Source organism: Pleurodeles waltl, chromosome 10 (genome assembly GCF_031143425.1).
Source record: "Pleurodeles waltl isolate 20211129_DDA chromosome 10, aPleWal1.hap1.20221129, whole genome shotgun sequence".
NCBI classification, from domain to species: domain Eukaryota; kingdom Metazoa; phylum Chordata; class Amphibia; order Caudata; family Salamandridae; genus Pleurodeles; species Pleurodeles waltl.
Window position 1 is genome coordinate 619,970,647 of NC_090449.1, and position 12,959 is coordinate 619,983,605.

Sequence of the window (12,959 nt, forward strand, 5' to 3'; positions counted from 1 at the left end):
GGTTTGCAAAGGATTCTGGGTAACAGAACCTGGTGAGAGCCCCACACGTCACCCCCTCCTGGATTCCCCTAGGTCTCTTGTTTTCAAAAATGCACAGGTTTGGTAGGTTTCCCTAAGTGCTGGCTGAGCTCGAGGCCAAAATCCACCGGTAGGCACTTTGCAAAAAACACCTCTGTTTTCTTTGAGAAAATGTGATGTGTCCACTTTGTGTTTTGGGGCATTTCTTGTTGCGGGCACTAGGCCTACCCACACATGTGATTTACCATTTTTATCGGGAGACTTGGGGGAACGGTGGGTGGAAAGAAATTTGTGGCTCCTCTCAGATTCCAGTACTCTCTGTCACCGAAATGTGAGTAAAAAGTGTTTTTTAGCCAAATTGTGAGGTTTGCAAAGGATTCTGGGTAACAGAACCTGGTGAGAGCCCCACAAGTCACCCTGTCCTGGATTCCCCTAGGTCTCTAGTTTTAAGAAATGCACAGGTTTGGTAGGTTTCCCTAGGTGCCGGCTGAGCTAGAGGCCAAAATCCACAGGTCGGCTCTTTGCAAAAAACACCTCTGTTTTCTTTGAGAAAATGTGATGTGTCCACTTTGTGTTTTGGGGCATTTCCTGTCACGGGCACTAGGCCTACCCACGCAAGTGAGGTACCATTTTTATCGGTAGACTTGGGGGAATGCTGGGTGGAAGGAAATTTGTGGCTCTTCTCAGATTCCAGAACTTTCTGTCACCGAAATGTGAGGAAAAAGTGTTTTTTTAGCCACATTTTGAGGTTTGCAAAGGATTCTGGGTAACAGAACCTGGGGAGAGCTCGACATGTCACCCCATCTTGGATTCCCCTAGGTCTCTAGTTTTAAAAAATGCACAGGTTTGGTAGGTTTCCCTAGGCGCCGGCTGAGCTAGAGGCCAAAATCCACAGGTAGGCACTTTGCAAAAAACACCTCTGTTTTCTGTGGAAAAATGTGATGTGTCCACGTTGTGTTTTGGGGCATTTCCTGTCACTGGCACTAGTCCTACCCACACAAGTGATGTACCATTTTTATCAGGGGACTTGGGGGAACGCTGGGTGGAAGGAAATTTGTGGCTCCTCTCAGATTCCAGAACTTTCTGTCACCAAAATGTGAGGAAAAAGTGTTTTTTTAGCCACAATTTGAGGTTTGCAAAGGATTCTGGGTAACAGAACCTGGTGAGAGCTCGACAAGTCATCCCATCTTGGATTCCCCTAGGTCTCTATTTTTCAAAAATGCACAGGTTTGGCAGGTTTCCCTAGGTGCCGGCTGAGCTAGAGGCCAAAATCCACAGGTAAGCGCTTTGCAAAAAACACCTCTGTTTTCTTTGAGGAAATGTGATGTGTCCAATTTGTGTTTTTGGGCATTTGCTGTCGCGGGCACTAGGCCAACCCACACAAGTGAGGTACCATTTTCATCGGGAGACTTGGGGGTACGCTGGGTGGAAGGAAATTTGTGGCTCCTCTCAGATTCCCGAACTTTCTGTCACCAAAATGTGAGGAAAAAGTGTTTTTTTAGCCACATTTTGAGGTTTGCAAAGGATTCTGGGTTACAGAACCTGGTGAGAGCTCGACAAGTCACCCCATCTTGGATTCCCCTAGGTCTCTAGTTTTTCAAAAATGCACAGGTTTGGTAGGTTTCCCTAGCTGCCGGCTGAGCTAGAGTCCAAAATCCACCAGTAGGCACTTTGCAAAAAACACCTCTGTTTTCTTTGAGAAAATGTGATGTGTCCACTTTGTGTTTTGGGGCATTTCTTGTTGCGGGCACTAGGCCTACCCACACTAGTGAGGTACCATTTTTATCGGGAGACTTGGGGGAACGGTGGGTGGAAAGAAATTTGTGGCTCCTCTCAGATTCCAGTACTTTCTGTCACCGAAATGTGAGGAAAAAGTGTTTTTTTAGCCAAATTGTGAGGTTTGCAAAGGATTCTGGGTAACAGAACCTGGTGAGAGCCCCCAAGTCACCCCGTCCTGTATTCCCCTAGGTCTCTAGTTTTAAAAAATGCACAGGTTTGGTAGGTTTCCCTAGGTGCCGGCTGAGCTAGAGGCCAAAATCCACAGGTAGGCACTTTGCAATAAACACCTCTGTTTTCTGTGGAAAAATGTGATGTGTCCACGTTGTGTTTTGGGGCATTTCCTGTCGCGGGAACTAGGCCTACCCACGCAAGTGATGTACCATTTTTATCAGGAGACTTGGGGGAACGCTGGGTGGAAGGAAATTTGTGGCTCCTCTCAGATTCCAGAACTTTCTGTCACCAAAATGTGAGGAAAAAGTGTTTTTTTAGCCACAATTTGAGGTTTGCAAAGGATTCTGGGTAACAGAACCTGGTGAGAGCTCGACAAGTCATCCCATCTTGGATTCCCCTAGGTCTCTATTTTTCAAAAATGCACAGGTTTGGTAGGTTTCCCTAGGTGCCGGCTGAGCTAGAGGCCAAAATCCACAGGTAAGCGCTTTGCAAAAAACACCTCTGTTTTCTTTGAGGAATTGTGATGTGTCCAATTTGTGTTTTTGGGCATTTGCTGTCGCGGGCACTAGGCCAACCCACACAAGTGAGGTACCATTTTCATCGGGAGACTTGGGGGTACGCAGGGTGGAAGGAAATTTGTGGCTCCTCTCAGATTCCCGAACTTTCTGTCACCAAAATGTGAGGAAAAAGTGTTTTTTTAGCCACATTTTGAGGTTTGCAAAGGATTCTGGGTTACAGAACCTGGTGAGAGCTCGACAAGTCACCCCATCTTGGATTCCTCTAGGTCTCTAGTTTTTCAAAAATGCACAGGTTTGGTAGGTTTCCCTAGGTGCCGGCTGAGCTAGAGTCCAAAATCCACCAGTAGGCACTTTGCAAAAAACACCTCTGTTTTCTTTGAGAAAATGTGATGTGTCCACTTTGTGTTTTGGGGCATTTCTTGTTGCGGGCACTAGGCCTACCCACACTAGTGAGGTACCATTTTTATCGGGAGACTTGGGGGAACGGTGGGTGGAAAGAAATTTGTGGCTCCTCTCAGATTCCAGTACTTTCTGTCACCGAAATGTGAGGAAAAAGTGTTTTTTTAGCCAAATTGTGAGGTTTGCAAAGGATTCTGAGTAACAGAACCTGGTGAGAGCCCCCAAGTCACCCCGTCCTGGATTCCCCTAGGTCTCTAGTTTTAAAAAATGCACAGGTTTGGTAGGTTTCCCTAGGTGCCGGCTGAGCTAGAGGCCAAAATCCACAGGTAGGCACTTTGCAATAAACACCTCTGTTTTCTGTGGAAAAATGTGATGTGTCCACGTTGTGTTTTGGGGCATTTCCTGTCGCGGGAACTAGGCCTACCCACGCAAGTGATGTACCATTTTTATCAGAAGACTTGGGGAACGCTGGGTAGAAGGAAATTTGTCTCTCCTCTCAGATTCCCGAACTTTCTGTCACCAAAATGCGAGGAAAAAGTGTTTTTTTAGCCACATTTTGAGGTTTGCAAAGGATTCTAGGTAACAGAACCTGGTGAGAGCTCGACAAGTCACCCCATCTTGGATTCCTATAGGTCTCTAGTTTTAAAAAATGCACAGGTTTGGTAGGTTTCCCTAGGTGCCGGTTGAGCTAGAGGCCAAAATCCACCGGTGGGCACTTTTCAAAAAACACCTCTGTTTTCTTTGAGAAAATGAGATGTGTCCACTTTGTGTTTTGGGGCATTTCTTGTCGCGGTCACTAGGCCTACCCACACAAGTGATGTACCATTTTTATCGGGAGACTTGGATGAACAGTGTGTGGAAGGAAATTTGTGGCTCCTCTCAGATTCCAGAACTCTCTGTCATCGAAATGTGAGGAAAAAGTGTTTTTTAGCCACATTTTGAGGTTTGCAAAGGATTCTGGGTAACAGAACCTGGTGAGAGCCCCACACATCACCCTCTCCTGGATTCCCCTAGGTCTCTTGTTTTAAAAAATGCACAGGTTTGGTAGGTTTCCCTAAGTGCTGGCTGAGCTTGAGGCCAAAATCCACAGGTAGGCACTTTGCAAAAAACACCTCTGTTTTCTGTGGAAAAATGTGATGTGTCCACGTTGTGTTTTGGGGCATTTCCTGTCGGAGGCACCAGGCCTACCCACACAAGTGAGGTACCATTTTTATCAGGAGACATGGGGGAACATAGAATAGCAAAACAAGTGTTATTGACCCTTGTCTTTATCTACATTTTTTCCTTCCAAATATAAGACAGTGTGTAAAAAAGACGTCTATTTGAGAAATGCCCTGTAATTCACAGTCTAGTATGGCACCCCAGAGTTCAGAGATGTGCAAATAACCACTGCTCCTCAGCACCTTATCTTGTGCCCATTTTGGAAATACAAAGGTTTTCTTGCTACCTATTTTTGACACTTTATAATTCAGCAAATGAATTGCTGTATACCCGGCATAGATTGAAAACCCACTGCAAGGTGCAGCTCATGTATTGGCTCTGGGTGCCTAGGGTTCTTGATGAACCTACAAGCCCTATATATCCACGCAACCAGAAGAGTCCAGCGGACGTAACAGTATATTGCTTTCAAAAATCTGACATTGCAGGAAAATGTTACAGAGTAAAATGTAGAAAAAAATGGCTGTTTTGTTCACCTCAATTTCAATATTTTTTTATTTCAGTTGTTATTTTCTGCAGGAAACCCTTGTAGGATCTACACAAATTACCCATTGCTGAATTCAGAATTTTGTCTACTTTGTAGAAATGTTTAGGTTTCTGGGATCCAGCATTGGTTTTACACCCATTTCTGTCACTGACTGGAAGGAGGCTGAAAGCACAAAAAATCATAAAAATGGGGTATGTCCCAGTAAAATGCCAAAATTGTGTTGAAAAATTGGGTTTTCTGATTCAAGTCTGCCTATTCCTGAAAACTGGGAAGCTGGTGATTTTAGTACCGCAAACCCTTTGTTGATGCAATTTTCAGGGAAAAAAACACAAGCCTTCTTCGGCTGCCCTTTTCCCCATTTTATTTTAAAAAACAAAATTTTCACTGTATTTTGGCTAATTTCTTGGCCTCCTTCAGGGGAACCCACAAAGTCTGGGTACCTCTAGAATCCTTAGGATGTTTGAAAAAAAGGACACAAATTTGGCATGGGTAGCTTGTGTGGACAAAAAGTTATGAGGGCCTAAGCGAGAATTATTCCAAAGAGGCAAAAAAAGGCCTGGCACAGGAGGGGGAAAAGGCCTGGCAGCGAAGGGGATAAAAGGTTTTTACGTATTTAGGAGTAAAAACATGTTTTATGTTGACTACAAGTACTGGTTCCTTTGCTAAGTATGGATTCATGTCTGACAGAATGAATACTGTCTTGATGTGAATAAATGTGGATTGATTGAATCTAAGCATGACTTTCTGCTTCATTATATTATTATATATATGTATTAGGAATCAGCTTCATGTGAACAGTGTTTTTTGCAATAGTGTGTATGCCCATGTTTTTGTGAACATTTGCGTTGCTCTTGTTCTCAAGAACTTTAGTCAGAAGGGGGAAGAAGATTTTTCCTATTTTGGGGGTGGGGCATTGCCATGCCCATTCTGGGTAGCCCCCTTCCCTAAACTTTCCTACGCTAATTGGCCCTTATTCATAGTGGGCTTTCTGCCCCCCTCGGGCCATTCAGGGGGCCCAAAGGCGGACAGAAAGACTGTGCTCATTATTTGGGGGGTGGGCATTGTCATGCCCATACTTGGCAGCCCCCACCTCTACACTAATGATAAAAATAGCCCTGGTGCCTAGTGGGCTTTCTTCCTTCCGGGGGGGCAGCAGAAAGACTATACCCATTTATTAGGGGGACAGGGCAATTGTCCTGCCCATTCTGGGCAGCCTCCACCCCTAAACTTCTGCTCCCTATGTGGGGGGAGGGTCAGGGGCTATTGCTCCATTTGTTTCCCAAGCGGGGCAGAAAGACTGTGCCCATTTTTTGAGGGATGGGGGCATTGGCAAGCCCATTCTGGGCAGCCCCACCTCTACACCCCTTTCCAACAATACTTCTCCCATCTGCATCAGGGCTTGGAGGGCTGAAATAGCCTCACAAGCATTGAAGCAGAGAAAGTGAAATGAGCTGAACAGCTCATTTTACTTTTGTTTTCAGTGAAATGACATCAGTGTGCCATTCGCGCTGAACGTCATTTCCCTAAAAACAAAGAAACAGCCTTGGGGGATGGAGAAGCTGTGCCCCAGCTCCCAGTGCTGTTGTTTGCAGCAGGATTTCCCTCTGGTGCCTGCACCAGATGGATTTCCAATGTCATGTGCGTGGACGACAGAGAAGCCGTCCAACACAAGCAACCAGTTAAATTAAAAGCAAAAATGTCATCATGGAGATACAAATATTTTACCTACATAATAACATTTATTAAAAGCAACGTATAGAAGTAGATAAAAGAAATGTCATTATAGTTTAATACACATTAATGTTACATTAAATCTTAACTCAAGTTTGGGCATAAAAATATGTTAGAATACGATAAAGAGTGTTTTATTTTTAAATAATCTGTTTACATTAAATTACAATTATTTATATTGTTAACTATTTTAATTATTTTAACTTAGTTTGACAATATTTAAATTATTTAACATTATTTCATATTGAGGTAGGGGATATTCTTATTTGCTATCTTCATTAAATTCTTAGGAGGGAGTTAAACTACTTGTGAGTAGGCATGTGTGGGGCTGGATTTACTCCAGATCTGAGCTGAACTATATTTACTACTGTTTTGAATCCTTTTTGCAGAAGTAACTAGAGAAATGCAGTTTGTGATTAGGATTAGACTCACATTTTTATGTGAGGTTGCATGTCCATACTATACTTCCTTAACCCCTATTTACTCCTCCCTAAATCCTGCCCATTTCTCATCCATGCCCAAATGGTCCCTCCCACATTTACTACTAAAATGTTTACATACAAATGCAGAGATTCTGCAGTGAGAGCGGAGATCTCTGCACCAAAAAAGATAGGACAGGTGGAAGCATAGGCTTCAGCATATAGTTTGTGAATAGCATTTTGTTGTATGTTTGTAGTACTATTATAGCGCTAGAACTGCATTTTCATAATAAGCCCCTACATATCTTATTCACTTACTATTCCCCATGTGTAAAAGCATCTATGCTTTCCTTCAATATTAAAGACAATGGTCATCCTTTTTTAAATAGGGACAATTTTATAGTATTAGCAGATTTCAACCAATAGCTGGACTTTTCTACAGATGAAGGTTTGAATATCCTAAATGGCTTTGCAGTTTTTAATTTGAATGTGAGGAACCTCAAAACCACTCTCCAAATAAATCACCCATTCCATGCAATTTTTTAACCCTGGACCTCCCCCAGGAAACTAAGGATGGGTTATCTTTAATTTAGACACAAATCACTTTGCAGTCTCTTTCCACACTGAAAGGTGAGAGGAGAGAGAGATGTTCAGGAGAGAAGCCAAGGCAAAGGTTTCAGTCTCGGAAAGAAATTGGAATGATCTGGATGTAAAAAAAAACATTTATGCTAATCCCCCCATTAAACTGAATCAGTGGCTCAAAAGTGTCTCTTTTAATACATTACATCTGCTTTCAACAAATGCCTAATTAACTACTTGACACTCTTGTACCAAGTAAATCTCTCAGCTGTGAGAAACCCAGGAGCAACCCCTGCTTCTCTTCAGAACAGGCCAGTCTCAAATTAGAGGTTTGCAGTGGAAATGGAAACAGAGGCAGAAATAGTCTACTGGGGGCATGGCCGTGACTGCCGCCAAGATGGCTGCCATCTTGTGAGGCAACGGCAGAGACGGCCCTACTATTGTATCCAATCGCTGCTATCACTACTTTCTAACCTGACCGGAGGGCATGACGATATTCCTGGAGCCGTGAGAGACCCAGGAAGCTGCTAGTTGTCCCCAAACTTATCAAACTGCAGTTTTACAGGCAGCTGATGGTTGCGTGGCCACGGGCAAGCCTGAGGCCTGGATCATTCGATCCTGCCCGTGCTGTGCACGGCAAATAGCCCTCCGTGCCCCCGTGTGCTGGACTGACTCTCCTATCCTGCTGGACCCTCGGCTGGGGTTGGTGCTGCCTGGACCGCACCTTTAGGGCACTGGGGGTGGCGCACGCAGCCCTGACCTTGCCTGAAAACCCAGCGCATCCTCAATACCAGCAAGCGGCTTGGAGTCGGCAGCCATGGCACATGTAGGTGTATGGAGGCTGCGGTGGCTGCCGGAGACAGAACATGAGGTGGGGTCCAGAGCCACGAACATGAAAATGATAGCAGAACACCTACGAGGATGAAGGTATAGCAGCTACAGGAATATATGGTAGGTGAAGTAGGCTATTTGAAGACACCCCTCTTGGCCTAAATACACCTATATATGTACGGGGACACTTACCTGTGCTTTAAACATTTGCCCTCCCTGGGTCATGTAATGAATATCCATTGGTCATAAAGTAGCCGCCTTGCTATCTCTGCCACAGCTGATCCTAATAACTACCTGTTGAACCTAGCATAGACGGTTCGCCTTCACACCTGCGTGATATCTGTACATATGGACAATCCCATGACTCATCTTACAGGAGCTTATATATGTGTACCTAATCTGCATAACATGCATCACTACATCTTTATTATCACTGATTATCCCACACCGGGAGTCTCCTCGTGAAAAACTCTAATCTTCATGGTGCGCAGGTGGCAATATCAGATCCCACCTGACTGATGTCTTCAGTTCTGTACTTTTGCATTACTTTAGCCTCTAACACCTGCCAGACCTGGGAGAACCCAAAAAATGTTTTACTGTTGGGAGAAATTAATCTGCACCTCGTATCCCTCGCTGGGCAGTCCCACACAAGTGATCTCCACAACTTTACCTAGACATACACAGATTGGCAAATCCTACCCTAAGCAGCGTAGACTCACCTTTGATAAAACCAACCTATGGGGGAATGAGGCCCCTTGCCAGACGCAGAAGAATTCACGGATCCTGACCTACCTGCATCCTTGTCCTAGGACATGGCAGCCATAATGGTGGAACTTAAGGCAGGCTTTCACCCAATGGAAGAGCGATTTGACACCATGACCAGCCGCATTGATAAACTGGGGGAACGCCTAGACAACCAGATGGTAAGAATCGACACTGTGGAGGAAAGAATCTCAAGTCTAGAAGATGGTACTACAATGGTGAATAAAGGCATTGAGACGTTGGAAGGTGTGCTCAGACAAGCGGCAATGAAGTATGAGGATTTGGAGGCCCGTTCTCTGAGAAACAATATCCGTATCACAGGCATTGCCAGGACCACCAACATGGGTAGAGCACACTCTTTTGTGGAAACACTCTTACCTGACCTTTTTGGTCATTCAAGCTTTTCCACCACATTTGCTATTGAGCAAGACTACCTTGAGCTGGGCCCGAGACCCCCATGGGCACCTCCCCACGCTTTCTTGTAGCTCATCTTGTCAACTACAAGGACAGGGACACTGCACTCTGTCTTGCCCGAGAACATGGCCCCCTCCACTGCCAGGGAACCTGTATCTCGATATACCCTGACTTTACATCGATGGTACAGGAGGCCCATGGGAAGTTTAACAATGTCAAAAATACCCTCATAAAAATGGACTTATGCTATATATGCTTTACCCTGCCCGGCTGCGAGTAGAACACAGGGAGAACTCGTGTGGATGTGACCATCTTTTGTAAAAAATTACCACACAGGGCTACCTCGCCCCGCTCCCATGCACCCAAACATGCACACTCAGGAGAAATACGTCGCTCACCCACACCACATTTACCATGAGTATTGCACTCACCCTGACTACATATAACAAAATACTTTCCATGTGCTGCACATGTGGTTCATATTTGTGGGTCCTACCAAATTCTTAATGTGATAGTGTGCCAGCAAACATAACATATCAACAGTTAATTTGAATGAACCCTATAAGATTACCTTTGCTCACGGGCCGCTGCCCGCCGAGGTGTTTCCACGCCCCAATGGCAAAGCCCTTTTTGTTATAAATGGATTGTGTTTTTGCTTTGTTTCTATTGCCCCAGATGCACTGGATAATTATTTTGTCTGTTGTGCTTGGGAGGTTTGGGGTTTTATGTTTTCATTCAATTGATGATTCATTGCATTATTGTGCACATTTGTTATGTGACAACATCGAGGAAGCACCTCACTAGCTACCACGCATTTGCAACATATCACTTGTTCATTAGCTCTCCATCATATAAAAGTGACCAGACCACTTGACCTCACATTCATATCCTGGAACATATAGGGAAATAACAATCCACGGAAAGGGAAGCAAGTGTTATCATATCTACACAGACAGAAGGTGGGAATATCTTTTCTGCAGGAGACGCATATACCATTCAGCAACAACATTCCGTTTGCCAAGGCCTGGGGTGCACATCCCTTTTTCTCGGGATATAGATAGATGAGATGGGTTTGGTTTGGCTCATGGAGGGATAGGGGGCATTCCTCAGACAGCCAATCTCTCATGACAAGGTGACAGCAGCTATTGATGCTATTAACGGTTCGAAAGCATCTGGATTGGATGGCTTGACAGGAGCCTTTTACAAGGCTTTCTATCATCAATTGGCCCCACTTTTATTGGCATTATATAATCAATCCATACATAAATGCATTCTTCCCCCTACTACATGAAGCAGTCCTAACCTTGCTGTTAAAGCCTGGTAGGAATCCTTTATATTGTACCTATTATCGTCCACTCTCTCTTTTGAACCTTGACAATAAGATACTGGCTAAAATTCTTGCCACTAAGCTATCGCTCCTAATGAAGCAAATTTATTGCACCTGCGCAGTCCGGCTTTGTCCCTCACCGTTCGACTTCCCTAAATCTCTGCACTATCTTCGTGTTCCTGCACTGGATATCCCTGAGATCCCAGCTACTCTAGCCCTGTTAGACACTGAGAAGGTGTTCAACTCCTTAGAGTTGCCATTTATAAAAGCTAACCTGAGTTGACTGGCCATTCCTCCCTCATTCATATAATTAATAATGCTATTATACGCTGGTCTGGTTGCTTGGCTATGGATCAATGGTTCACTCACGGACTGCTTCACAATACTTTGCAATACTGCGTGGCACTAGGCAGGGTAGCCCTCTCTTCTTTCTTATTTCTATTTGCAACTCTTTGGTCTGTATCTTTCAGGACTCACACTCCCATAGATAACTCCAACACAGACATGGCTCTCTTTTACTTTCTCTTTATGCAGACGACGTCCTGCACTTTCTCCGTCATTCTTTGACCAACCTTGCTACAATTATACAAGAAATCACTCATTATGGGAAAATGTCAGACTACAAATAAATTGGTCTAAATCTAACTTCTTTCCACTGACTGTCGCTACTCAACCAGTACCGACTGAGTTCTCTCTCAAAGGAGTCACTGACGACACCTAGGGGCATATTCATACCCCATTTGCTCCAAATTTGTGTCCTTTTGTTTTTTACATAAATTTTGCGCAAAACTAACTCCATATTTATATTTTGACGATAGACCCATCTAACGTCAAAATATTGGGGTTTGCATCATTTTTTAGAAGCGTGAACCTACCTTGCGTCAATGAGATGCAAGATAGGCGTTCCCTTCTAAAAAATAGTGCTAACACCATAGCCCCATATTTATCCCTGTGCTAAAATGATGCACGAGTAGGAGGAGGGATTAAATAATGGTGCAAAGCTTGATTTGCACCATAATTTTATGCCTGGGTCAGACCAGGCGTTCAGGGACCTGTGGATCCATTTCCATGGTTAAACACCATGGAATTGGTCCACAGATGCCCTCCTCAAGCCCCCAAAACACACCCACCCACACCAGATGAACACTGGAGGATGAAGAACCCCATCCCAGGTAAGTAGGATAATTATAGGTAAGTAATTTGTTTTATTAAAGTGTCATCAGGGGCCCAACTGGGGCCCCCTGCATGGCACACAGTGCAATGGCCATGCCCAGGGTGGCCATTGGGGTGGTGGGCATGACTCCTGTCTTTTCTAAGACAGAAGTCATGTGGTATGTATGGTTTTGTGTCAGAAAATGACACGAGGCTGGTTACAGTCATCTTTTTTTTACTCTAACCAGCCTAACCTCATTTTTTGGTGCAAAACCCTCTTCTCCCATTCCGCCAGTCACACCCGGCTAACGTAATTTTTTTTTATGCTAGCCCACCCTTTGCACCGGCTTGCGCCATTCGATAAATATGGTGCCTGGCTGGTGCTCAGGAATGGTGCAAACCGGTGCTAAACTTTTTGGTGCAAAGCTGCGTTAGTGCAGTTTTGCACCAAAAAGTATAAATATGCCCCCTAGTATCCCAGCATTCATCTGCATAGGGATAAAGACAAAATACTCCAACTTAATTATGGGCCGGCAATGGCGGACCTCGAAATGCAAGTATTGCGCAGCATTAAATTACCATTTTCTATAGTTGGTCAAATCACCATTATCAAGATGGTGGTTTTTCCCTGCTTTCTTTACTTTTTCTTAAATATTCCTGACCCTCTCCCACTCACCTTCTGCACACTACGAAGTCAACTTCTGCGTTTAATATGGGCCGGTGTCGCCCCCTGGTTCATTGGGACACTCTTACGCTTGACTGCAGGGTTTCGGGGTGCCTGATTTTTACGTTTGCTACTCTGCAGCTCAATGCCACTATTCATACAGATGGTATTATCCTGATGCCCGGGTCCCGTATCTTAAACCTGAGGGGATGAGCTAAAGGGACTCCTACAGTCTCAAATCTTACCGAAAGGTATACCACTAGAGTCTTGATATATCCAGACTGTCTCGACAAAGTACTGAGCCTGGCATAGGCTGCGACGAATGCTAGGTGGTGGACCCTTTTACTCTCCTCGCCATTACCCTCCATAAGAATCTGTGGCTCCCTCCTACTCCTGAAGTGCTGGTACAACACACGCTTCAATGGCATAATCTGTCTATGGCAGGTGACCTTTCCCTGATGGGCATGTCATTCAAAACCCAGTAAACTGG